The following is a 27,752-nucleotide window of genomic DNA, read 5'->3' on the forward strand; positions in this document are numbered from 1 at the left end:
TTCAATCACAACAATACACGAGCAAACAATAGATATAAACTTAACATAAACCTCTGCAAACTAGACTGCAGAAAATACGACTTCAGCAACAGAGTAATCAATGCCTGGAATTCATTACCTGACTCTGTGGTTTCTTCCCCAAACCCCCAAGACTTTAACCTTAGATTGTCTACTGTCGACCTCGTCCCATTCCTAAGAGAACTGTAACAGGCATGCATGAGCGCACCACTGTGTCTATGGCCTCTGTCTTACTGTCCTATTGTCCTTATTTATCTATAGTTACTTTGCTTATGTTTATACCTATACAGTGATCCCTCTATTATCGCGAGGGTTCCGTTCCAAGATCCCTCGCGATAATTGATTTTTCGCGATGTAGGGTTGCGGAAGTAAAAACACCATCTGCGCATGCGCGCCCTTTTTTTCTATGGCCGCGCATGCGTAGATGGTGGAGTTTGCGTTCCCCGCCGCCCACGCAAAGGGGAAACCCCGATTCGGCTCCTCGCTGCTGCTGCGCTACCGAGCAGATCAGCTGTTGGGCGGCCAAAGGAACCTTCCCTGGGTCTTCCCCTTCTTGCTGGTGGGCGGGGCGAGCGGCGGGCATCAGCGAGGAGCCGGAGTTTCCCCTTTGCGTGGGCAGCCGGGAAGACCCAGGTTGGGAGTTCGGGGGGGTTCTGGGAAGCCCCCCAGGCCAGCTGCGACCTTTTAAAACACCCGCGCCGCTTCCCAGCTGTCTCCTGAAACCGAACGCTAAAGCGGAACTTCCGCGTTTGGCTATAGGACTCAGCTGGGAAGCGGCGCGGGTGTTTTAAAAGGTCGCAGCCGGCCTGGGGGGCTTCCCAGCACCCCCCCAAACCCGGGTTGGGGGTTCGGGGGGGTGCAGGGAAGCCCCCCAGGCCCTCTGTGACCTTTTAAAACAGCCGCGCCGTTTCCCAGCTGACTCCCGAAGCCAAACACGGAAGTGGTTTTTTTTTTAATTAATATTTTTTTTTAAATCGCGATATAGCATTTCGCGAAGATCGAGATCGCGAAACTCGAGGGATCACTGTACCCGCTATCTTGTATATGTTTGACAAATAAATGAATAAAATAAATATATGACAAACAATGAGTTTATTTATTTATTTATTAGATTTGTATGCTGCCCCTCTCCGTAGACTCGGGGCTGCTCACAGCAACAATAAAACAATGAACAACAAATCTAATAATTTAAAAACATACCATGCATAAACTGTATAGGCCCGGGGGAGATGTCTCAATTCCCCCATGCCTGACGGCAGAGGTGGGTTTTAAGGAGTTTATGAAAGGCAAGGAGGGTGGGGGTAGTTCTGATCTCTGGAGGGAGCTGGTTCCAGAGGATCGGGGCCACCACAGAGAAGGCTCTTCCCCTGGGTCCTGCCAAATGACATTGTTTAGTCGACGGGACCCGGAGAAGGCCAACTCTGTGGGACCTAACTGGTCGCTGGGATTCGTGTGGCAGAAGGCGGTCCTGGAGATATTCTGGTCCGATGCCATGAAGGGCTTTATAGGTCATAACCAACACTTTGAATTGTGACCGGAAACTGATCGGCAACCAATGCAGACTGCGGGGTGTTGGTGTAACATGGGCATACCTAGGGAAGCCCATGATTGCTCTCGCAGCTGCATTCCGCACGATCTGAAGTTTCCGAACACTTTTCAAAGAGTTTGCTTAACAACTACGTGATTTGCTTAATAACCACCATGAAAAAGACTGTAAAATTGGATCCGGTCTTGTGTGACTCTTTATAATTGTCAACCTCACAGTCATAATTCGAGGACTAAGTCTATGATTAAGAAAAAAGTCCATCAAATTGCTGTGATCGTGTAATAATAATAATAATAATAATAATAATAATAATAATAATTTATTAGATTTGTATTCCGCCCCTCTCCAAAGACTCAGGGCTGCTCACATCAATGATAAAAACAATATTATAGTAGCACAAATCTAATATTGAAAGAAATAACTAAAACCCTATCATATTAAAACCAAACAACACATACATACCAAACATAAATTATACGGAGACTGGGGGAAAGATGTCTCAAATCCCCCATGACTGGCAGTATAGGTGGGTCTTGAGTAGTTTACGAAAGACAAGGAGGGTGGGAGCAGTTCTAATCTCTGGGGGGAGATGATTCCAGAAGGCCGGGGCCACCACAGAGAAGGCTCTTCCCCTGGGGCCCGCCAGACAACACCGTTTAGTCGACGGGACCCGGAGAAGGCCAACTCTGTGTAATGACATTCTATCCTTTTTTATTGGGTGTCACACATAATGATGAGAACAAAGATAGCTTTTGAACCCAGCTTCCCCCAGATCGTCAATGACAGAGGTGCCACACTGATTATTTTTCTCACTCAAAGCAAACTGAGTCCTATCTCCATTTCGTGCCATTTTCATATCGAAAACCGATTGCTTTAAGGTCAACTACAGCACAACACGTATGAAAGTTACACTCAATGGAAAGTTGGATAAAATTTTCCTCATCAGTTTGAGTGTCAATTATTTGTAGCTAAGTTATTATTTTGAATGCTGAGCCAATGTTCTGGTTTGAATGGCTGGCTTATTCTTGGTTTTTTTTTTTTAAATGGTTTTCTATAACTGTCAGCCTGATTTGTGAGATAGTTTTACTGTTGTTTGTAAAGTTTTTAAAAATTGCAACGTTGCATCGTTTGCTTTATACGAGCCACTATGGGAGGGAATTTTGAAAGGTTGGAGGAAAATATAGAAAACAAAACCAAGCAGTTATTTGGGGTTCATCTGAATCTTCTTCCAATCTAGTAACTGGACTGTTGCTGACCATATCAATGGCCACAAGAATGTAAGAAAAAAGCAGGCTGCCCTTGAATTGAACTCAAATCTCGGTGAGTCCATGCAGACGTCCATGCAGTAGTGTTGGCAGCAGGACAAAAATGGCTGAGGATTGAACTCTGAGATGTTTTTTCCAACACCCTATTTTACTCCCTAACTCTGGAGCATCCTGATGGTTTCATATTAAAGCGCTAACTAGAACTCAACTATGTTTACTTCTAAACTCAAACCAGGCTCAAGCAATTTCACATCACAATGATGCATGGTAGACCTCAAGACGCAACCATAATGCAACCTGCCCATTATGGTTGTATGTTGTGAATGCGATTTGATGGGTTTTTTTCCCCTGGTGATGGTTGTTAAGTGAGCACCCTTCATGGCACCGGACCAGGGTATCTATGAGACCGCCTTCTGCCGCACGAATCCCAGCGACTGGTTAGCTCCCACAGAGTGGGCCTTCTCCGGGTCCCGTCAACAAAACAATGTCGTTTGGCGGGGCCCAGGGGAAAAGCCTTCTCTGTGGCGGCCCCAGCCCTCTGGAACCAACTCCCCCCGGAGATTAGAATTGCTCCCACCCTACTCGCCTTTCGTAAGCTCCTTAAAACCCACCTCTGCCGTCAGGCATGGGGGAACTGAGATATTCTTTCCCCCTAGGCCTTTACAATTCATGCATGGTATGTTTGTATGGATGGATGTTTGGTTTTACAATAAGGGTTTTTTAGTTGTTTTAGTATTTATTTTATTTTATTTATTTATTTATTTAGATTTGTATGCCGCCCCTCTCCGCAGACTCGGGGCGGCTCACAGCATAACATAACAGTTTGTAACAAATCCAAATATAATTTAAAACATTTAAAAGAACCCCATTTTGTTAACAAGCATACACTCAAACATCCCATACATAAAATGTGCATGCCCGGGGGAGGTGTTTCAGTTCCCCCATGCCTGACGACAGAGGTGGGTTTTAAGAAGTTTACGGAAGGCAGAGAGAGTAGGGGCAGTTCTAATCTCTGGGGGGAGTTGGTTCCAGAGGGTCGGGGCCGCCACAGAGAAGGCTCTTCCCCTGGGGCCCGCCAACCGACATTGTTTAGTTGACGGGACCCGGAGAAGGCCCACTCTGTGGGACCTAATTGGTCGCTGGGATTCGTGCGGTAGAAGGCGGTCTCGGAGATATTCTGGTCCAGTGCCATGAAGGGCTTTAAAGGTCATGACCAACACTTTGAATTGTGACCGGAAATTGATCGGCAGCCAATGCAAGCTGCGGAGTGATGTTGAAACATGGGCATACCTAGGTAGGCCCATGACTGCTCTCGCAGCTGCATTCTGCACGATCTGAAGTTTCCGAACATATTGCATTTACATGCTGTTTTTTTTATTACTGTTGTTAGCCGCCCCGAGTCTACGGAGAGGGGCGGCATACAAATCCAATAAATAAATAAATTGTGGTCTTTAAAGTAAATCAGCGGTTCGCTATGGCCACACTTTTGCCCAGAACCAGAAAGGCAGCCAGGTGCTTGAAATTGGATCACCGCAGAGTGGGGACCAGACCATTTAAACGTGGAATCCAGAATGTAAGTTCCTTTTGACTGGGTCAGTCATAACTCTGAATGGTCGCTAAGCAACCAGTTTTAACTTGAGAATTATTATCAAGGTCTGCCATGCATCATTGTGATGTGAAATTGCTTGAGCCTGTATTATCAGCTTGCAAATAATCTTTCTTGTTAGGCAGTGATGAAGCATTATTATTATTTATTAGACTTGTATGCCGCCCTTCTCCGAGGACTCGGGGCAGCATACAAGTCTAATAAATAATAATAATATTTATTATTATTATCATGTCATCCGATGATTGCTACTTTCTATTAGTTGTGAGTCAGGGGGTGGGTTCCACTTACCTTCGCCTCCGGTTCGCATTGCGACATTTCGTGCACGTCCCCTTGAGTGATTTCACTTTTGCATATGCTCAAAAGGTTTGATTCAGCCCAAAACATAGATGTGGAGCTGGTCAGCTGTGCTTCGGGCAAAGAAAGTATTAACCGGGGGGTGGGGGGAGGAACAGAATGACAAGAAGCCATCAAAACACAGGAAAATGGGCCTAAAATTCAGAAAAAAGATGGTGGTGAGCACAAACTGGCACAGACAGAATTGGATCCATGACACCAAAATTACATCAGCAGCAGGTTGCTAACAGTTCAGGCTATCTGGTCCGAACCGGGAGTAACCCACCCTCTGTGTGTTTGTGTGTTCAACTTATTTATTGTTTGATTGATTGATTGATTGATTGATTGATTGATTGTTAGAGTTGACAGGGACCATGAAGGCCATCAAGTCCAACCCCCTGCCCAAGCGGGAACCCTATGGCACACCAGTAAAGTGGCGGTTCAATCTTCTCTTAAAAATGTCCAGAGTGTTGGACTTCACAACGTCCGCTGGTAGGTTGTTCCATTGGTTGATCGCTCTGACCATCAGGAAGTTCCTCCTTATCTCCATGTTGATTCTCTACTTGCTCAGTTTCCAGCCGTTGTTCCTCGTCCGGCCCTCTGGTGCCCTGAAGAATAAAGTGATCCCCTCCTTTCTGTGACATCCCTTCGTATACCTGTAGACTGCTATCATGTCCGCTCTGGCCCTCCTTTTCTCTAGGCTATCCATGCCCAGTTCCCTCAGTCTCTCTTCCTAAGTCTTGGTTTCCAATCCCTTAATCATCTTGGTTGCTCTTTTTTGCACCTTCTCCAGAGTTTCAATGTCTCTTTTGAAGTGTGGTGACCAGAACTGAATACAGTACTCCAGGTGTGGTCGGACCAGGGCGTAGTAGAGTGATATTAAGACTTCCCTGGTCTTGGAGTTTATTCCCCTGTTGATGCAGCTTAGGATTGTGTTGGCTTTTTTAGCTGCTGCTGCACATTGTTGGCATTGTTAAACTCACCTACCACAAAATATGGTTTCACTCTCTGGTTTCTGATGCATAGAAATAGTTGCATCCTGCACATAGGTGACACGCATGGCCAGGAGATGGCAAAACCTTCTGGCTTCAGGTCCCGATTTGGTGGTGGGGAATGTGTGTGTGTCTGGGTGGGGGGCACATTTCACTATGCACTGTTTTATGTTGTGCGATATATAAATTTGTTAAAAATAATAAATAAATAAATAAATAAATAAATAAATAAATAAATAAATAAATAAATAAATAAGGTCCCATCATCTCATCTAGTAGTTTGACCACAGCACATTCCCTTAGTGCACAAAAATCTTGTGAGATTCCACATGGATTCTCCCACATTCATGAAACTTGGTGATATTTCTCCAGGAGGCTTCTGTATTTACTCATGAGTTGTGAAAGAGCATTTGCAAGGGAGGTTTGGATGTGTCTCTTAAGGATCTGAGGCTGTCGGATTTCTCAAGCAGTAAAAAACGAAACCAGTCTAAGCAGCAGCCCTGTTTTTTCTCAGATTTGTATGATTTATCCAGGAGAAAGTCAAAGGAACAACAGAAGAATTGTGACCTATATTTTACTTTCAGAGTAGAGGCGTATCTGTACATAAAATCATTCTTCAATTATTATTATTATTATTATTCTCCTTCTCCTCCTTCTCTTCTCCTTCTCCTCCTCTTCCTCTTATTCTGTCATTTATTCATTTATTTATTGATTGATTGATTGATTGATTGATTGATTGGATTTGTATGCCGCCCCCTCTGCGTAGACTCGGGGCGACTAACAACAGTAATAAAAACAGCATATAAACAATCCAATACTAAAACAACTAAAAAACCCTTATTATAAAACCAAACATACATACAGACATACCATGCATAAAATTGTAAAGGCCTAGGGGAAAGAATATCTCAGTTCCCCCATGCTTGGCGGCAGAGGTGGGTTTTAAGAAGCTTATGAAAGGCAAAGAGGGTGGGGGCAATTCTGATCTCTGGAGGGAGTTGGTTCCAGAGGGCCGGGGCCTCCACAGAGAAGGCTCTTCCCCTGGGTCCTGCCAAGCAACATTGTTTAGTTGACGGGACCCGGAGAAGACCCACTCTGTGGGACCTAACTGGTCACTGGGATTCGTGCGGCAGGAGGCGGTCCCGGAGATAATCTGGTCTGGTGCCATGAAGGGCTTTATAGGTCATAACCAACACTTTGAATTGTGACTGGAAACTGATTGGCAACCAATGCAGACTGCGGAGTGTTGGTGTAACATGGGCATATTTGGGGAAGCCCATGATAGCTCTTGTAGCTGCATTCTGCATGACCTGAAGTTTCCGAACACTTTTCAAAGGTAGCCCCATGTAGAGAGCATTGCAGTAGTCGAGCCTCGAGGTGATGAGGGCATGAGTGACTGTGAGCAGTGACTCCCGGTCCAAATAGGGCCACAACTGGTGCACCAGGCGAACCTGCTCCTCCTTCTGCTCCTACATCTCTTTCTCCTCTTCTTCTTCCTCCTCCTCCTCCTCCCCTTCTTCTACTTCTCCTTCTCTTCCTCTTATTCCAGTCACTTCTGGTCCTCCTCCTCTTCTTTTTCTTTCTTCTTCTGTCATTTCTGGTCCTCCTTCTTCTCCCCCCCCCCCCCTTGTGGAATGCCTGTGCTTTTTGGAAAAAATGGGAGAGCCTGTATTTGTAGGTCATTGAGAACCAACTCTCAGAGATACGTACAGTATATGTCAGGCTGCTGAGCTATTCAATAAAATCTTGCCATGTAATAGCTGATGATTTGAACAGAATCGGTCCTTTCCCACCTATTTGTGAAGAATATTCATTCATTCATTCATTCATTCATTCATTCATTTATTGGATTTGCATGCCGCCCCTCTCCGCAGACTCAGGGTGGCTAACAACAATGATAAAAAAACAACATGTAACAATCCAATTTAATAAAACAACTAAAAACCCTTATTATAAAAACCAAACATACACAAACATACCATACATAACTTGTAATGGCCTAGGGGAAGGAATATCCTAACTCCCCCATGCCTGGCGACAAAGGTGGGTCTTGAGTAATTTGCGAAAGACAAGGAGGGTGGGGGCCATTCTAATCTCTGGGGGGAGTTGATTCCAGAGAGCCGGGGCCGCCACAGAAAAGGCTCTTCCCCTGGGGCCCGCCAAACGACATTGTTTGGTCAACAGGACCCGGAGAAGGCCAACTCTGTGGGACCTTGTTGGCCGCTGGGATTCGTGCAGTAGACAATTAGACAATTAGAAGATAACGATGGTATAAAAAAATATGACTCAGAGGGAAAAGCAAACATAGTTCAAAAATTCTTTAAAGAACTGTATAAAGATGACAATATTGAAGAAGACGTAGTATTTAAATATCTAGAGAATTCAGAGTTACCACAAATAACAGAAGAGCAACAAGAGAAGATGGACAGTCCTATAACAATGGAAGAACTCCTTACAATTATTAAGAAGCAGAAAAACAACAAAGCCACAGGGCCAGATGCGATTCCAGCAGAGTGGTATAAAATAGAAAATGAAATATTAAGAAATAATATGTTGCAAATTTTTAATGAATGTAGAGTAGAGGGTAAAATTCCTAAATCTTGGTTGGAATCATTGATAACTCTAATTCATAAACCAGATACAGCAAAAGAAAAAATTAAAAATTATAGACCAATATCTCTATTGAATGTAGATTATAAAATATTTATAGCAATATATGCAGAGAGGTTGAAAACCGTAATAAATAGTAAAATCCATCCAGATCAAAACGGTTTTCTCCCAGGCAGACAAATTAAAAACAATTTAAGAACAATTATTAACGTATTAGAGTACTATGAGCAATATCCAGACAAAACATTATCTTTAATGTTCCTTGATGCCCAAAAAGGTTTTGACAACGTGAATTGGACATTTATAAAGATGCAATTAAATAAAATGAGATTTGGCCCCAAATTCGTTAATTTAATAGATGCTATATATTCAGAACAAACAACAAAAATTATACTAAACAATGAGCAGTTGGAAGCGTTTAAAATAAATAAAGGAGTTCGCCAAGGATGCCCTATTTCACCTCTTCTCTTTATTATGACTTTAGAAACACTTTTAATAAAAATAAGAGCAGACTCAAAGATAAAAGGTTTAACAGTTGGAAAAGAGATATACAAAGTCCAGGCTTTTGCAGATGATCTGACCTTTATAATGGAAGACCCGATAGTTACAGCACCGAGATTAATCCAGACAATAGAACAATATGGTAAGGTAGCAGGTCTGAAAATAAACAAAAATAAAACAAAATTTATAACTAAAAACATGAACAAAGTACAAGAAAGCAATTTAGAATGTATTACCGGAATACAAATAGTTAAAAAAGTAAAGTATCTGGGAATATGGCTAACAGCCAAAACAATAACACTTAAGAATGATAATTATATAAAATTAATTAATGAAATTAAAAAGGATTTGGAAATATGGAATAATCTAAAAATATCTTTTTTGGGAAGAATTGCCACAATCAAGATGAATATTTTACCTAAGGTATTATTTTTATTTCAAGTGATCCCAATAAATCCAGGGGCAAACTTTTTTAAAACCTTAACAAATGTGGTTAAAAAATTTTTATGGCAAGGGAAAAAGGCAAGAATTAAGATAAATATGCTAGAAGATATAAAAGAGAGAGGGGGTTTTGCCCTCCCCAACTGGAAATTATACTACCAGGCAGCCGCCTTAACATGGATTAAAAATTGGATAACTTTAGAGGATACGAGAACATTAAAATTAGAAGGACATGATCTTATGCTTGGCTGGCATGCATTTGTTTGGTATGATAAAGATAAAAATCATTCTTATTTTAAAAGACACACACTGAGAAAATATTTATTTGACGTATGGAAAGATATAAAGAAAAACCACTTCTTAACAATCCCAGACTGGGTTACCCCACTGGATGCAATAATACACCCAAATTCTATTAAGGACACAAGAAAAATAAGATACAAAGACTTGTTAGACAATCAAATGAAATTAAAAACTAGAATGAAATTACAAGATGAAGGGATACAAATTGATTGGTGGCATTATGCACAAATTAGATCTAGATACCAGAAAGATAGTATACTTTACATATTTAATAAAAGCAAAAATTTGTTAAGCGATTTAATTACTAAAAATCAAAACAGGGTAATTGGGAAAATATATAAATATCTGATCACCCACAAGAATATTGAGTTAACATTAAAAGATAGTATGATACAGTGGTGTAGAAATATAGGAAAAGAAATAGATTTAGATACATGGGAGAAAGTTTGGATGTGTAATTGGAGGATGACAAAGTCAGTCTCTTTGAAAGAGAACCAAATTAAAATGTTTTATAGATGGCATCTCCCACCAAGTAGAATAGCAAAAATGTTCCCAAAAACATCACCTTTATGTTGGAAATGCAAGAAAGAAATAGGATCCTACTACCACCAATGGTGGACATGCAATAAAGCCAAAATATACTGGAAAATGATAGAGAAAATGACAAAAGAGATTACGAAGCAGAAAATAGATTTCACCCCGGAGTTTTGTTTATTAGGTATTACTAACCAAAATTATAAAAAAGAAATTTTGTATTTAATTATACACATTTTTACAGCGGCAAGGATCATTTACGCGCAGAACTGGAAAGGGGAAGATATCCCCAAAGAGGAGGAAGTTATTGTAAAAATATTAGACTGCGCGGAAATGGACATGATGACAAGACGCTTGAAAGACCAAGAAGAAACTAAATTCTATGAAACATGGAACAACGTTTATGAATGGATAGATAAGAAAAATAAAATAAAAATAGTAGATCAACAATAAGTATAGATATTTTTGTTTAAAACATTCTCTTTTTTATTGAGATTAATAATAGAGTTAGTCTATACACATAGAATAGAATTTTTTAAGATTGTTCGACTTGAAATTAGTTAGAAATTTGTTTTTATGATATAAAAACTTTTTTTTTTATTAGATATTTTTTGTATTAGTAGCATTGAATTACGTATTTAATCATGTATTCCTTTTTCTGTATCTGCATTTATACTTTTGAGAAAAGCAGGGATGATACATCCCTACATTTTATGTTGAATGTTTGTAAGTCTGTTTGTCTTTTTAAAGAAAATTAATAAAAATATTTGAAAAAAAAAAAAGAGAACCAACTCTCAGAGATACGTACAGTATATGTCAGGCTGCTGAGCTATTCAATAAAATCTTGCCATGTAATAGCTGATGATTTGAACAGAATCGGTCCTTTCCCACCTATTTGTGAAGAATATTCATTCATTCATTCATTCATTCATTCATTCATTTATTGGATTTGCATGCCGCCCCTCTCCGCAGACTCAGGGTGGCTAACAACAATGATAAAAAAACAACATGTAACAATCCAATTTAATAAAACAACTAAAAACCCTTATTATAAAAACCAAACATACACAAACATACCATACATAACTTGTAATGGCCTAGGGGAAGGAATATCCTAACTCCCCCATGCCTGGCGACAAAGGTGGGTCTTGAGTAATTTGCGAAAGACAAGGAGGGTGGGGGCCATTCTAATCTCTGGGGGGAGTTGATTCCAGAGAGCCGGGGCCGCCACAGAAAAGGCTCTTCCCCTGGGGCCCGGCAAACGACATTGTTTGGTCAACAGGACCCGGAGAAGGCCAACTCTGTGGGACCTTGTTGGCCGCTGGGATTCGTGCAGTAGAAGGCGGTTCTGGATGTATTCTGGCCCAATGCCATGTCGGGCTTTAAAGGTCATTGCCAACACTTTGAATTGTGACCGGAAACTGATCGGCAGCCAGTGCGGGCCGCGGAGTGTTGCAGAAACGTGGGCGAATCTAGGAAGCCCCACGATGGCTCTCACGGCCGCATTCTGCACGATCTGAAGTTTCCGAACACTTTTCAAAGGTAGCCCCATACAGAGAGCGTTGCAGTAGTCGAACCTCGACGTGATGAGGGCATGAGTGACTGTGAGCAATGACTCCCTGTCCAAATAGGGCCGCAACTGGTGCACCAGGCGAACCTGGGCAAATAACTCTTTCCAGGGCACTGGCATGACACACTTATAATACTCCTCTTCTATAATTAATACTGTTGTGTAATTAATACTAGAAAGTTAATTTAGTGTAGTGGAAAAGGCATCAGGCCAGAAACCAGGAAGCCCTAATTTCTAATCTTGCCTTAAGGCAGTGTTTCTCAACCTTGGCCGTTTGAAGATGTGTGGACTTCAATTCCCAGAATTCAATGCTGGCTGGGGAATTCTGGGAGTTGAAGTCCACATATCTTCCAACAGCCAAAGTTGAGAAACACTGCTTTAAGGCACAAAGCCGGCTGGGTGACCTTGCTCCAGTCACTTTCTCTGTCTCAGCCCCAGGGAGCCGATGATGGCAAAACACTTCTCAAATTTTGCCGAGAAAATTATAGGGACATATCCCGCAGTCTTCAAGAATTGGACATGATTAAACAGAAGACGTTAATAAGGAAACAATTAATGCTATAATCACGCATAGTTGCATACTATGTCCCAGCCATCCTTTAGTTCAGCACACCTCACATACACCACAACATTGGAAATTCCCAGGTCTGAACAGATCCAGATGCAAAGTGTAGATTTCCCACACAGCTCGGCCTTGCGGTTTGGCCTTTGTCAAAAGGTAAGACCTTGCCTGTCGTCTGATTTAAAATTAAATTCCATTCCACCCCCTCTCCTTTTTTTTTAAAGAATCCACTCAAATCAAGAAGTTTTTTTGTGTACTTGATGCCTTCGGCTTTTCCCAGATTTTGGCTTGAATTAAAGAGTGGTAAAGGCAGACGTTCCAAAATCAAGACTACAAAAAAAAAAGATGAATTGTATGACATGATTTCACCTGGGCCCAGAACCAAGAGCTGCAATGAGCAGCAAATTCTTCTCTCCTTTTTGAAAAATGACTGCATAGACATCAATATATATATATGGGTATGGCTAGCTGATGAGGCCAAAATAAGGCCGAAATAGGTCTATCCTAGTCTCCCTTAATTTTCAAATTCAGCAAAAAACATGTGACACACACACACACACACACACACACATATATATATTTGTTTTCGTAGATTTTCTCGGGTACAGTTATGACAGTCTTGGTATATTCAGGTTTCTTCCCGTGTAGGATTTGTAAATTTCTGGCGACGTTTCGACGAGGTCTCACTCGTCATCTTCAGGCTGGTGTTTCTGTCCTTGTTCTAAGGCGAACACTGCGAGGCCTGAGCTGCCTTCCTTCTATAAATACACACCCAGCCACCAGTATTTATAGAAGGAAGGCAGCTCAGGTCTCGCAGTGTTCGCCTTAGAACAAGGACAGAAACACCAGCCTGAAGATGACGAGTGAGACCTCGTCGAAACGTCGCCAGAAATTTCCAAATCCTACATGGGAAGAAACCCGAATATACCAAGACCGTCATATATATATATATATATACATACATACATACATACATACATACATACATATATGTAGATTGTTCTGAGTTTGGGTTTTGCCCCGTGTAATATTTTGAGTGTCTATGCAACGTTTCGGTGAAATCACATTTACCATCATCAGGCTGAAGTTTCTGGATTCAGGCTGGATTTCCATATTTACAACAGCACGAAGCTTGAAACTTCAGCCTGATGATGGTGAATGTGATTTCACCGAAACGTCGCATAGACACTCAAAATATTACACGGGGCAAAACCCGAACTCAGAACAATCTACATACATATACCCGTGAAAATCTACGAAAACACACACACACACACATATATATACACACACATATTCCCTTTATTTTGTCCTTTTTTAAAAAAAATTTTTTTTTAATTTCTAACAAGTTTAATATGCACACAACATAAAACAGTGCATAGTGAAATGTGCCCACCACCCTGAAACACACATACCCCACCAACAATCGGGGGTGTTTCTTATATGATCCACTTTGACCCAAGAGCAATATATCTATTTACATATTATAGAGTGATTCCAATTTATTTCTTGTACCTTGGTCTCGGATTCTACTCATCATATATCATCTTACCTTGTCCCCCCATCCCATCAGTTGTCTCAATTCAGTTTCATTATCCAAGTTTATCCTTTTATCCATAATTTCAAATTGAATATGGTCCATCATGTACCTATACCAATTTTGCATTGTCCATTTTGTCGCATCCTTCCAACCCAAAACTATTACTGCCTGAGCGCTTTCTATTGCTGCTTGTTTTATTTCTCTAAATAACATTCTATCCAAGTAGAAACCGTATAGAATGGTGGTTAGGTGTGGAAAGATGGCTACAAATAAATGCAATATGCAAATATCTTAATGAAAGGGAGAATAAAGAAGTACTATTGAGGGAGGAGACAGGGTTAGAGAAAATAATAAGAGAAAAAAGTGAGGGTATAAAGGCGCAAGCAACCAATATATATAGGTTGCTAGTGCAGTCAGACGGGGACACAATTGAAGGACTGACTAAATGGTGGCAAAATGAGATACAAGTAGAGGTACAAGAGATGGAAAATATAGTAGAAAATATAAGAAAAATTAAAAATACAAGAATTAGGGAAATGAGAAGGAAAATATTACATAAGTGGTATTATATTCCCATTCAACTCGCACACTTTCAGCAGAATGTCAGGGGTATTTGTTGGCACGGGGGTCAAGATAAAGGAGTGTTTATGCATATGTTTTGGGAATGCCCGATAGTGCAGGAATTTTGGCAAAAAGTGCAAGAGGACATAAATAGAATGCTAAACATACAGTGGATAATCACTAAGGAAATGGCAGTGCTAGTTAAAAGCAATGGGATGGGAGAACATAGACATCAACAGGAGGAAGGTCCAAAAAAAAATCAAGGTGGTGACCAAGATCTTATGGTCACATCTTGAATTTAGATCCTCTTGAAAAATACCATTACTAACCATGTTGCACGTCAACATCAGTCACCCAATGACTCCAGAGTTGAGTGGGGACTAGAACCTGGGTCTCACCAATGCCGAGAGGCCCTGATGAAAGTTGTGCAGTTGACAGGGGTACCCTGTAATCCATAAAAGACTTTGGGGGTGTCCTTGGGCAAAATCGGAAAACTATTAAGAGGAGAAGGAAGAAGCCATTACAGGTGGGTTTGACTTGTGACAATTGAGACCAGCTTTTCCTTTGCTAATCAAGGTAGTGTTAAATAAGTTGCACTTGATTTCACAACCTTTTTTTTTGCCATGGTTGTTAAGCAGTTCAGTGCAGCTGTTAAGCTGTTAAGCGAATGAATTCTGATCAGTTGGGATGCTGCAACAGTCTGTAAGTGTCAGGAGCAATGTAAAAGTTATAAATCAACAATGACCTTTAGACAATCCAAAGATCAAATCAGGCGTGGGAAAGAAAAAAGAGCCAGGGTGGCGCAGCAGGTAGAGTGCGGTACTGCAGGCCACTGAATCTGACTGTAGATCTGTAGGTCAGCGGTTCAAATCTCATCATTTGCTCAAGGTTGACTCAGCCTTCCCTCCTTCCGAGGTGGTTAAAATAAGGACCTGGATTGTGGGGGCAATAGGCTGGCTCTGTTAAAAAGTGCTATTGTTAACATGTTGTAAGCAGCCCTGAGTCTAAGGAGAAGGGCGGCATAAAAATCAATCAATCAATCAAATACATACATACATACCTACAGAAATACAGAAATATAAATAAACTCAATGGAATGGAATGGAGGAGGGAGGAGGGAGGGGAGGGGAGTAGTAGTATTGGGGTCCTACCGGTGTGCTTGACGCCATTGCACCAGTAGCCAAAATGGAGCTGCATGCGCAGCTTTGGGAGACCGGTGAGTGAGCACGTGCACCCATGCGAGATTTGGCTTCTGCGTATGCTCAGGAAGCCAAATCTTACACGAGGACACTCGCACACGTGAGATTTTGCTGATTTCCGGAATTCAGGACCATCCATGGATGGAAATAGAAGAAATCAAGATGATGCCTTTGGCTGCTCGATGGAAAGCCTCACCTGTTTATCTGTGTCTAGTAACATATGGTAGGGCTTTGGTCACCCACTCATGGGTACCATCTTGTGTTTCTTAAACTCTTATTTATTTATTTATTTATTACTTAGATTTGTATACCGCCCCTCTCCGAAGACTCGGGGCGGCTCACAACATGTAAAAAACAAATCATAAGCAATCAGACAAATTTAAAATATTTAAATATTTAAAAACCCCCATATGCTAACAGTCACACACACAGACATACCATGCATAAATTAAACGTGCCCAGGGGGAGATGTTTCAGTTCCCCCATGCCTGACGGCAAAGGTGGGTTTTAAGGAGTTTACGGAAGGCAGGAAGAGTAGGGGCAGTTCTAATCTCCGGGGGGAGTTGGTTCCAGAGGGCCGGGGCCGCTACAGAGAAGGCTCTTCCCCTGGGGCCCGCCAACCGACATTGTTTAGTTGACGGGACCCGGAGAAGGCCCACTCTGTGGGACCTAATCGGTCGCTGGGATTCGTGCGGCAGGAGGCGGTCTCGGAGATATTCTGGTCCAATGCCATGAAGGGCTTTAAAGGTCATAACCAACACTTTGAATTGTGACCGGAAACTGATCGGCAACCAATGCAGACTGCGGAGTGATGGTGAAACATGGGCATACCTAGGTAGGCCCATGACTGCTCTCGCAGCTGCATTTTGCACGATCTGAAGTTTCCGAACACTTTTCAAAGGTAGCCCCATGTAGAGAGCATTACAGTAGTCGAACCTCGAGGTGATGAGGGCATGAGTGACTGTGAGCAATGAGTCCCGGTCCAGATAGGGCCGCAACTGGTGCACCAGGCGAACCTGGGCAAACGCCCCCCTCGCCACAGCTGAAAGATGTTGTTCTAATGTGAGCTGTGGATCGAGGAGGACGCCCAAGTTGCGGACCCTCTCTGAGGGGGTCAATAATTCCCCCCCCAGGGTGATGGACGGACAGATGGAGTTGTCCTTGGGAGGCAGAACCCACAGCCACTCCGTCTTATCTTGTTCCAATACTCACGACCAGGTTGAACCTGGGTCTCTTCTTTCCCTATAATTAAGATTTAAAAAATAAACCAGGCATGACTAAACCAGATGTCACTTCCCCAGGCCAAAAAGTCTGCAATTTGCTTGAGTAAAGAAAGAAAGAAGGAACAAGGAAGGAAGGCAAGGGAAGGGAAGGCCAATCCATATGAAATTCCATGGGTCGGAGCCATAAATATTTACTGGAATTAATAAGTGCAGTTTGACCTTCGCGGGAAAGAAGAGTGGGGGTTTTTTTCTAAGTAAACAGATTGTACTCAAAGAATGCAATTTAGAAATCTAATTTCAAATGGGAAGTCTTTCAGTTCAAGATATTTACCCATGCTTGTTTTCATGCAGAGCATCTTCAAAAATCTCATAAGTATAGAATGGCTGGCTTCACCCTTGGCCCTAAACTATGGTTTGATGAAAAGGGCCATAACTGAATGCATTCAGACATAAGAACCTAAGAAGAGCCCTGCTGAATCAGGCCAAAGCCCATCGAGTCCAGCATTCTGTGTCACCCAGTGGCCCACCAATTGTCCATGGGGATCTTGAGCAGAAAGAGAAGGCAAAACCCTCCCTTTCCCTTGACCCCCAATAAATGGTACCCAAGGGAATCCTGCCTGTCTCAACCAACATAGAGGTGGCACTTAGACATCTTTCAATACACTTGGCATCCATGAATCTGTCTAATCCTGCCTTGAAGCTATCAAGGCTGACAATGTTCTGTTTCCAGGCACAGGGCTACAAGATTAGCAGGAGCCCATGGGATGTTGTTCATTTATAAGATGCGTGATTAGTCTAGGTTTTATACAGGGGTGGGCTTCAAAAATTTTAGCAAGGGGTTCTGTGCCCGGTTGCTGGGTGGGTGTGGCCATAGTGGGCATGACCTAGTCCAGGGGTAGGCAAAGTTGGCTCTTCTATGACATGTGGACTTCAACTCCCAGAATTCCTGAGCTAGCATGGTTGGCCCAGGAATTCTGGGAGTTGAAGTCCACATGTCATAGAAGAGCCACTTTGGCTACCCCTGACCTAGTCTACCTCCTGCACCATGGTGGGGGGAGGGATTTTCACCCTCCCGGACTGCAGTTCTTACACTTACCTGCATCCGAATGGACTCCTGGGAGGGGAGGGGTAGGTGAGGCCAGCCAGGAATGGGATTTGCAGGTTATGTGAACTGTACAGAAACTTAACTAGAAATTCTCCCAAATCCCTGAGAACCCCCAGCAACCCACCCCGGTTTTGTATCTTCTCTCTCTCTCTCTCTCTCTCTCTCTCTCTCTCTCTCTCTCTCTCTCTCTCCATCTATCCATCTCTCCATCTATCCATCTATCCATCTATCTATTAATCTAATCTAATCTAATCTACATACCACCCAATTCCTGAAGGACTCTGAGCAGCTTACAACAGAAAGAAAGACATCTAAAAACAATTTAATAACAATTAAAACCCCTTTAAAAACACACATATCTTTTGGGGCCAGATCTAAGAGATGTCATTTGGTCAACAGCCCCAGGCCTTTAGGCTTTAGGGCTTTCCAGAAGGCAAGTAGGGTGGGGGCAGTACAGATCTCCAGAGACAGCTGATTCCAGAAAATGGGTGCCGTCACCGAGAAGGCCCTCTCTCACGGCCCCACCATCCAAAACTGCTTAGCTGATGGAAGCCAGAGAAGGCCAACACTGTGGGCCCTTATTGGCTGCTGGGAGCTATGCGGCAGAAGGCGGTCCTGAAGATAGTCTAGCCATGTAGACCTTTATAGGTGATAACTAACACCTTGAACTGCGTCCAGAGATTGACTGGAAGCCAGTGCAGCTCAGGGAGAGTTGGTGTGATGTGGGTGTACCTGGGTGCACCCACATCAGCTTGCGTGGCTGCATTCTGGACTGGATGTAGTCTCCAAACGCTTTTCAAAGGTAATCCCATGTAGAGCGTGTTGCAATAACGCAATTGTTTGGGAGAGGGGTTTATTTTATTTGGCATCTCCCCCAATCACATTCTTTGTAACTATAATTTGTTTAAACTTTAAGTACTTTTAGCTTGTTGACACTAATAGTTTTAGATACTGTTACTTCCTTGTAACTTTAGACAGTATCATACTTAATATAATCGTATTTTTTCATTGCAATTTAATAGAGGTTATATCCTGGACCTCACATATAGATGCTAGATTATTTTACATGTGGTTCCCTTTTTTGACCTTCTGACAGATAAAGTGAATGGAGAAGCCAGGTTCACTTCACAAGAATGTTGCTAAAAATTAACTGCAGTGATTTACTTAACAAATGTCTTACTTAGCAATGGAAACTCTAGGCTTGTTATTTTATTTGGGTATTTATGGTTCATGACGTATCTGTAAATCCTACCATTCTAGTTTGTAATGATTTACGTTTGGGTGGCTAACAGTTAATAAAATCCCATATATTCCAATTCAGTTGAATTGCAGTCATAGATAACAAACAGAATAAAAGTTAAGACTGTCTTCACTTTTATTTTGTTTGTATAAAAATAGTGTTATATTTATCTGGGGAAAATTTCCGCGCCATTCCCGACCGGTCCAGCCTGCCAGGTACCCACCCGCTCGTTGGACCTAGAAGGCAAGGTCCGGAGGGAGGGGGCTGTTTGACTTGGGAGCGCGTGTTTTCTTGCCCCTTTTTCGCTCTTCCGCGAAGCGGGTCCTCGCTCCATTCGGCCAGCCGAGCAACACAGGTGGGCTTCCAAAAGCCAGCAGGAGTTGGGGGGTAGGGGGGTAAAGGCCGGAGGGGGGGGGGGCGGGAAGAGGCGGAGGCCGGAGAGGGTGGGAAGGCTCCGAGCCCCCCCCCTCCACCCGCCCTCCATCCTCCTTGTTGCCCGCAGGAGGCGGGGAGCCCGAGATCGCGGCGCGTCCGGACTTCTCAGCGCAGAAGCCCGCTGCAAAGCCGGAGGAGTTCGCCGGCAGATCCCGCCCGAGGAAGGTCCAGGATGGGAAGGTGGCAAGTCCCAGCGCATCTGTTGCAGGCCGTCTGGGCAGGGATGCTGCAGCCGGGAGTGCCACTGGCCAAGGGCTCCCCGGAGCGCAACCAGCATCGTCTGCAACACGGCTCCTGCACCTACACCTTCCTGCTGCCGGAGCTGGCGGGCTGCGAGGGGGCGTCCGGTCCTGCCGCCGCCGCCCCGTTCCAAGTGTCCAACTCGCTCCAGAGGGACGCGCCGCCCTTGCCCAAAGCCCAGTGGCCCGTCCAGCAGCTGCAGCAGCTGGAGACCATCCTGGAGAACAACACTCAGTGGCTGCAGAAGGTGGGGGCTGAGGCCGAAGGACCGGGGCAAAAGCTGCGGGGGGTGGATTGAAGGGGTGTCGCTGGGAAGAGGGGTGTGTATGTGTGTGTGAGTTTTATGCATTCACTGTACCACTTATTATTATTATTATTATTATTATTATTATTATTATTATTATTGTCAATACAACACAGCAAACGAGATCACTATGCTGGATTTCGTATTTCATCACCAGTCGAGCGCTTCCCAAGCACTTAGGACTGCGTGATGTAGCGGCAAATTATCCATGCTGATCCCAGTAAAGCGGCCTTTTGCCATTGACAGATGGAGATTTTGTCAATTCCGATGGTTTTCAAATGTATGCTGAGATCCTTTGGCACTGCGCCCAGGGTGCCAAGGACCACTGGGACCACTTTCATTGGCTTATGCCAGAGTCGTTGCAGCTCGATTTTTAGATCTTCATATTTCACTAATTTCTCTAGCTGCTTCTCCTCAATTCTGCTGTCTCCTGGGATTGCAATGTCGATGATCCATACATTCTTTTTCTCCACGATCACAATGTCTGGTGTGTTATGCTTCAGAATTCGGTCAGTCTGAAGTCGGAAGTCCCACAGTAGTTTTGCTTGCTCATTTTCAACCACTTTTTCAGGCTTATGATCCCACCAGTTCTTTGCCATTGGTAAATGGTAGTTCTGGCACAAGTTCCATTGGATCATCTGTGCCACAGCATCATGTCTATGCTTGTAGTTAGTCTGTGCGGTGTTTTTGCAGCAGCTGAGTATGTGATCGATTGTTTCATCTGTTTCTTTACAGAGTCTGCACTTTGGATCGTCTGTTGATTTTTCAATTCTGGCTTTGACAGCATTCGTTCTAATGGCCTGTTCTTGTGCAGCCAGTATTAGTCCTTCTGTCTCCTTTTTCAGTGTTCCACTTGTAAGCCATGACCATTGCCTTCAATCTTCTCCAAGAACTGGCCATGCAATGCTTTGTTCCAGCAGCTGTCCATACGACATTGAGTTACGGTTGTGGTTATTGTTGTTGTTGTTATTGTTGTTGTTGTTGGAAGGAACCTTGCAGGTCATCTAGTCCAACTCCCTGCTGCTGCAGGAGACCCTACTTCACACTTGTCCATAAGCAGTCCAGTCTTTTCTTGAAAGTCTCAAGTGTTGGTGTGTGTGGGCAAGCTGTTCCATTGATGGATCGCTGTCACCGCCAGAAAGTTCCTCCTTATTTCCAAGTTGAAATTCCTCCTTATTTCCAGCCACTCGGTCGGCTTGGCTTTAGGGTGTGGGGTGGAGGAGTAAAAAGGATGGTGTCAACTCAGAACAGTCCATGCTCTGGTGCGATGTTACAACCAGGATTTAAAGTTAACTGGTGTGTGTGAATGCAGGAACAATTTCCAATGGTTGGAGTGTAAGGTAAAACTAAAGTAAGGTCTTTCTTTGATGGAGGTCCCAGGACTGTGCTGCGCTGGTCTGGTTGCAATAGTGGTCCAGCGAAGACACACAGAGAGAGAAACAGAGACAGACAGACAGACACACACACACACAGGCCATAGGGACTTCATCTGCACTGCACTGAAGCCTTCCGAGAAAAGCCACAGGCTTTGAAAAGGGCCTTTGGTGGCTGGCACATGGCTTGGCAGGTTTAACAGCAGCTTGGTTGTGGTTCAACATATTCTTGAGTCCCAGCATAAACCGTTTGATTTAACAGATTGTGAGGATTTATGACTTGGGATGCTGGGCAGACCGGCAGCAAATGAGTCAATGAACCAACATGGGAAATCAAGACGATTTCTTTCTTTCTTTCTTTCTTTCTTTCTTTCTTTCTTTCTTTCTTTCTTTCCTATCTACCTACCTATCTATCTACCTACTTAATAATAATAATAATAATAATAATAATAATAATAATAATAATAATAAAGAACCCCTCATTTCAACCCCAAGCTCCAAATATTCTCCTTTTCCGTACATTTTGTTTTATTACAATGGGTGACTCTAACCAAACTTCTGGTCCTTAAACCTTTATTGCGGTTCTTATTGTTGTTGTTATTAATACTCTGTGTCAATAAGTCTGGTGGCTTTAATTTTAATCCGTGTGATCTGAAGAACTACAAGGCCTGGCTTCCTCATCCTAAAGCAAGGATGGCATATATGAGCCGGGGTGGCGCAGGAGGTAGAGTGCTGTACTGCAGGCCACTGAAGCTGACTGTAGATCTGAAGGTCAGCGGTTCAAATCCCATCACCGGCTCAAGGTTGACTCAGCCTTCCATCCTTCCGAGGTGGGTAAAATGAGGACCCGGATTGTGGGGGCAATAGGCTGGCTCTGTTAAAAAGTGCTATTGCTAACAGGTTGTAAGCTGCCCTGAGTCTAAGGAGAAGGGCGGCATAAAAATTGAATAAAAAATAAACGAGTGAATAGATGGGACAGGGGGAGGGGAGAATTCATTGGGAGGAGTGGGGATCCCAGATGAGTGGGTGAGATTTTCAAACAAGTGGTCAAGACTGGGATCTTTCTTTCTTTCTTTCCCTCTCGCTTGGAAAGGAATTTTCTTGGCTATTCAAAAACTTTCTACTGCAAGTTTGATAACTGAATAGCAGAAAACTCAGACTATTAAATAGCAGGAAAATAACACAGACTATTACTTCTTGACAGAGATTACTCATGCCTGGCATTAAATGGATATGATTACCGTATTTTTTGGAGTATAAGATGCACCGGAGTAGAAGATGGACCGTAGTTTTGCTGGAGGAAATTAGGGGGGGGGGAATCTACCTACCAGGTGTTTACCTGGCTAGTGTCCTTAGTCTTCAGCACATCATTTATCCCCTGGTTAGGGCTGAAAAAACCTTTTTCGGAGGGAATAGCAATGAAAGCTAGCCTGCAAAGACTTAAGGCTGGGGAAAAATCCTTAGGAGTAGCAATGAAAAAACCCTGCAAGCCAGGAAGATTGTTAACACCTTCTTAGGGCTGAAAAAACCTTTTTCGGAGGTGGGTTCATATTACATTTGAACAAACCATGTTATAGCCTTGGGGGATGGGGGGGGGGGCTACTGCCCAGATGGGGGGTGGAACGCAGTGGGGTAGTGAAAATGGAGCTCCACCCCAGAGCACCCAATTTGCACTGAAAGATGTTGAAAGAAAATGCATAAGCCAGGCCCACAGTGCGGTAGTCAAACTTTTGGTAGCCCTTCACTGGGGGCATGTGTGCAGGCAGCATCACAAAGCTGTCGATCTGGATGAATTTGATGGCCAAGATTTTTTTGACCCTTCAAATTTAGGGTGTGACAAAGAGATGCAGGAGAGTTGTAGCATCATTTAGAATTGAGTTCAACCAAGAGCCTCTGGATCTATTATGCATGTTGTTGGCGTAACAACTTAGGCCCTGTAAGATTTTGGTCCTCAACTTATGATCACAATGGGTACAGATAGTCCTCAACTTACAAACAGTTCATTTAATGCCCATTTGAAGTTACAATGGCACTGAAAAAAGTGACTTCTGACTAAAATAAAAAACTATGGGATTCCGGGGGCAGAGCTTTGACGTCACGTAGCGTTCGGAGTTCGAGTTCGGCGTTGGGTTCACCCATCACTAGTGACAACTGATTCATATTTATGATGGTTGCAGTGTCCCTGGGGGGAAAACACAGTGGGGGTAGTAAGTTTATTGAATACTTAATATTGTTTTTATTGTCCTTTCTTCTCTAGTATCTTAGCATGATCTTTAATTGCTTTTAAAATAGGAAATAATTAAATAGTATGTTCTTACCCATAAATTCTTTAATCATTTTAATCATTCTCTAGAACTGAATAGCATTTAAAGAAAATTGAGCTACTTGCCTAATCTGTTCTCATACTGAACCTTGTGGGTTCAGTCCAAAACCTTAAAATGTGACTGTGCTCCTCAACAAATACAGTAATGTTGTCTATCCTTTGTCCTATTCATCAAATAATGTGACTTAATCAACTGAAAAAGAATCCAAGCACCTATTTGAAAACTTATCTAGGTTGGTAAACCATTCCCTCTCAGTCACATGACCTTTAATCCACTCCCAGTCCCATGATTGTTAAGCCACTCCCACCTGGTCACATGGATAGCAAGCCACGCCTACCTGGTCAAATGACCATCAAGCCACACCCACAAAATAAGCCACGCAGTAAAAATTCTGGCAGCAGGCCAAAGTCTCCAAATCAAACGATGGCTTCAGCCTGACAACCGGTCGGAATCAGCAGGAATCCACCTCTGCTTTAAACCCAAAGAGATCTTCAGATTGCAGCCCTGGAGAATCCCATGGCTGTACAGACACCCGACAACTCTTTCCTCTCCGTCTCCAGCCATTGGCAGAAGTTAAGAGGATTTGCGGAGCTTCATAGGCTGGCGATAGGCCGAGTGATGCTTCTGCCTAAATGCTTGAGAAATATCTGAATGGTGGAGCAGAAACCAGGCAATTTCCTGCCAAGGACTCGCTGAACCTCTCTCCACCTTCCAGCAGGCCAGTTATTGAAATAGAATTCTGGGTCTTCAAATAACAAGCCGGACAGTTATCAGCACACCAGCACACATACTGTCAGGAAAGGCGAGAGCAGGAGGAGGAAAAGAGGGTGATATTTTTAGGGCTGCGTTTGTATCTACTGTTCGTGTTCCAGGCTACGGATTTTGAAAACGTTCTAACCATTTTAATGGCTGGCATAATATTCCTTTTTAAAATGTGTGCGTGCCATGTTTAAAGCTTGTCTTAAGATTACTGAAGAGTCCAGAGGCAGCAGGGTTAACTGAAGGTTCCTTTATTTCAGCTCTTTAGTGAAAGTGACTTCAGCTGGAACGCGTCTGGGTTTTACAGAGAAAGACGCTCCTTATTTACATTTCAGGCTCCCGCCAAAACTGAACTGTCAAATTGTCAAATACCCCAAATTGTAACCGTGTGCATTTAAATGCACCTCTATGGGTAACGATAGTCTGCGCTAGGGCGGTCGGCTCATCGACAGGCAATTGTAAAGAAGCTTGTGCCAAATCGATCTTGGCGAATACTTTCCCTTCCCCGAGGGAGTGAAGCAGTTGTTGCACAACTGGTATGGGGTATGGATGGTGTTGTAAGGCCTTGTTAAGCGTAGACTTGTAGTCAGCGCAGACTCGTAGCGAGCCATCAGGCTTCATAGGAGTAACGATAGGCGTCTCCCAAGGTGCTTGGTCCACAGGGACCAAATGCCCTGGCCTATAAGCTTGTCTAGTTGGAGATCTAATTTAGGAAGAAGTGGCAGGGGCACTCTCCGAGGTTTGAGCCGTACAGGGGGAGATTTAGGGTCGAGAGAAAAGGAGATTGGTGGCCCCTTGTAAGACCCCAAAGTGGGGCTAAATACCTCAGAGAATTCTTCTAAGAAGTTTGGAACACCCATATTTTTGACATTGCAAATACCAGAGATTTCAATACCCAAGGGGGCCATCCATTCTAAACCCAAAAGGGAGTGCTTAGCTCCTGAGACCACAATTAGAGGGAGATTACAATTTAAATTTTTGAACAAAATTGGTACATCAACTTTCCCCAAAGCAGGAATAATACGCCCTTGAAAATCCTTAATAATTAAAGCAGTAGGATTAAGAGCAGTTTTAGTGAGATTAGGCATATACATTTTGAGTTTTCCCCAAGGCGTAATAGTATATTTAGAACCAGTGTCTAGTTCCATCTGGCACGGTTGTTTGTTAAGGAGCAGCGAAATAACAATCTTGCCCCCGTTGGTTGTAACCGTGCTATTGATTGAAAGGGCTAAGTTACCTCTTGCGTAGTCGCGGTTGAAGTTGGAGTAGTTCTTTTGGCCGAAAAACCGAGAACTTCTGTTGTTGCGCGCCTGGCCTTGCTGGTTCAGGGAACGAGGGAAGCGTTGTGTGGAGAAAGATTCTTCTGGCATGGGGGCTCTGCAGGCCTCGGCGATGTGTCCCCGGCGGTTGCAGCGGCGGCAAATTGCTTCACGGAACGGGCACTGTAGGCGTGGATGGTTTCCCCGGAAGCCGGAGCAAGGGACAACGGGGCGAGGTATCCTCGGTGGTCTCGATGGGTCCCGTTGGAGCAGGAAACAGTTGTCTTCAGAGGTGGCAGGTTGACCGAGGTCGTCTGGAGACTCGGCACAGGAAGTTTGAGAGTCGATTTGAGCGATGACTTCCTGCTTGTCATTCTTCTTTAGTTCTTTGGCAGCGGCTTCGGCGACTTCTGCTGTCTGGGCCAGTTTGATGACAGTTTGCAGAGAGGGCTCATCTTCTGTGAGGAGCTTATTTCTGACGGTCGCGTTTTTCATGCCGAAAATGAGGGCATCTATCAGGCGAGCTTCTGGGTTGTCAAATTTACATTTTGACAGCACCGTTCGAAGACGCGTGGTCCCACAGAGTGGGCCTTCTCTGGGTCCCGTCAACTAAACAATGTCGTTTGGCGGGCCCCAGGGGAAGAGCCTTCTCTGTGGCGGCCCCGACTCTCTGGAACCAACTCCCCCCAGAGATTAGAACTGCCCCTACTCTCCCTGCCTTCCTTAAAGTTCTTAAAACCCACCTTTGTCGTCAGGCATGGGGGAACTGAAACATCTCCCCCGGGCACGTACAATTTATGTATGGTATGTTTGTGTGTGTGCTTGTTAGTATATTGGGGTTCTTTTTAAAACTTTTTTAAATATTTAAATTTATTTGACTCTATTTGGATTTGTACGATTTGTTTATGCCTGTTGTGAGCCGCCCCGAGTTCACGGAGAGGGGCGGCATACAAATCTAAATAATAAATAATAATAAATAAATACTGGTTGATTGACTCGTATTCGAGTTGGCCCATTCACGAGAATTGATGCTGGAAAACGATGGCTGGTTTCGTGGGCTTGAAATGGGCGGCGAGCTTGGTTTTCAAGGTGTCCCAAGTGACGGAGTTTGCCGGCAGCGGATCTGTCAAAGTCTGGGCGAGATCGTACATCTCCGAGCCGCAGTAGTTCAAGAAGATCGCTCTCTTTCGGTCGTTGTCGGCGTCTCTCATTCCGGCAGCTTCGAGGAAGATCTCGAATTTTGAGATGTAGCCATCCCAGGTGGACTTCTCCGGGTCGAAGAATTCAGGAGCTCTTCCGACAGGCAGGTTGTCCATGGTGGAGAGCGCGGGTTCGTTCGTCCGTCGTCGCCAGTGAAGAGTCCGGAGACCAGGGTACTTTTGACGGTTCCTTTATTCAGTGCAGAGAAAGTGACTTCAGCTCAGAGAAAGTGACTTCAACTGGAACGCGTCTAACTTTAACAGTGAAAGGCGCTCCTTATATACTTTTCAGTCGCCCGCCAAAACTGAACTGTCAGCGCCTTAGCCAATCAGGCGCGACTGCTATTTTTAACCATTTTCCTCAGTTACAGGCTTTACATAGAACTTAACACCCTCATCACTTTGAGGCTCGACTACTGTAACGCTCTCTACATGGGGCTACCTTTGAAAAATGTTTGGAAACTTCAGATCGTGTAGAATGCAGCTGCGAGAGCAATCATGGGCTTTCCCAAAAATGCCCTTGTAACACCAACACTCCGCAGTCTGCATTGGTTACCGATCAGTTTCCGGTCACAATTCAAAGTGTTGCTTATTACCTATAAAGCCCTTCATGGCACCGGACCAGGGTATCTACGAGACCGCCTTCTGCCGCACGAATCCCAGCGACCAGTTAGGTCCCACAAAGTTGGCCTTCTCTGGGTCCCGTC

The sequence above is a fragment of the Erythrolamprus reginae genome, chromosome 11 (genome assembly GCF_031021105.1).
Source record: "Erythrolamprus reginae isolate rEryReg1 chromosome 11, rEryReg1.hap1, whole genome shotgun sequence".
In the NCBI taxonomy this organism is placed as follows: domain Eukaryota; kingdom Metazoa; phylum Chordata; class Lepidosauria; order Squamata; family Dipsadidae; genus Erythrolamprus; species Erythrolamprus reginae.